The sequence below is a fragment of the Elephantulus edwardii genome, unplaced genomic scaffold (genome assembly GCF_000299155.1).
Source record: "Elephantulus edwardii isolate Elephantulus edwardi_28Jun2011 unplaced genomic scaffold, EleEdw1.0 scaffold00167, whole genome shotgun sequence".
In the NCBI taxonomy this organism is placed as follows: Eukaryota; Metazoa; Chordata; class Mammalia; order Macroscelidea; family Macroscelididae; genus Elephantulus; species Elephantulus edwardii.
The window spans coordinates 3,477,495-3,478,358 of NW_006399917.1; the positions used below are offsets into that span (position 1 = coordinate 3,477,495).

General features: G+C 40.6%; 1 pseudogene; it reads left to right on the forward strand.

Annotated features, from left to right (window-relative positions):
* LOC102852422 overlaps positions 1-427 on the forward strand; it is a 2,008-nt pseudogene extending 1,581 nt beyond the window's left edge.
* Positions 428-864: the final 437 nt, after the last annotated feature.

Genomic DNA, 864 nt, shown 5'->3' on the forward strand with positions numbered 1-864 from the left:
CTCAGTTCGCTCTTCTCTTTGAAAAAAGAAAATTCCTTGATTGCCCTCCCACCTCAGTTCGCTCTTCTCTTTGAAAAAAGAAAATTCCTTGATTGGTATACAATCCCCCTGCACCCCCCACCCCCACCCTAGTGCTATTTTCTTAAATACTTATTCTTTCAATCTTATCATGTTGGCTTTTGTATATTCAAGCCACATTCAAGACTTTTCTGAAATATAATGTAGTAGATGAAGACTAATGAATGAATGGAGCCACTTACCTAAAGCCAAAAAAGCATACTGAGTTTCACGGCACAGCCTCCAGCTTTTGTACCAAATGTTCTTCGTCCTCCTTCACTCAGATATTATCTGTATTGCTGCAGTATATTCCTACACTACATTGCTGGATGCGACTGAGTCAATGCCCCCTCATGGTGACCCTATGTGACAGAGTAAACTGTCCCCTAGGGTTTTCTTGGCTGTGATTGTCAGATAGTGGATTACCAAATCTTTCTCCTCATAAGCCACTAGATCAGCTTGAACCATTAACCTTTCAATTAGCAGTCAAGTTCTTAATCATTGTGCCATCAGGTTGCACGCAGTGTCATGCAGTCTGCAAAGTACAAATGAGATTGGTTACTAATTGTGTCTGCAAGCAACACAAAAAAGAATGAATTTATAAAACATTATTCAACTTGGATGAGCTTGGAAGACATTGTGCTGAACGAGATACCTTAGTCACAAAAGGACAAATATTGCACAAGCCCATTATTGTAACAATAATACTGAGACAGAGATAAGAGGGGAAGGAATGAATAGGCCAGTCTGGGGCTATTTTCAGTCTGGTAAAATGAATGGAGCGGCTGCCGGGATTCTGCTACGGTT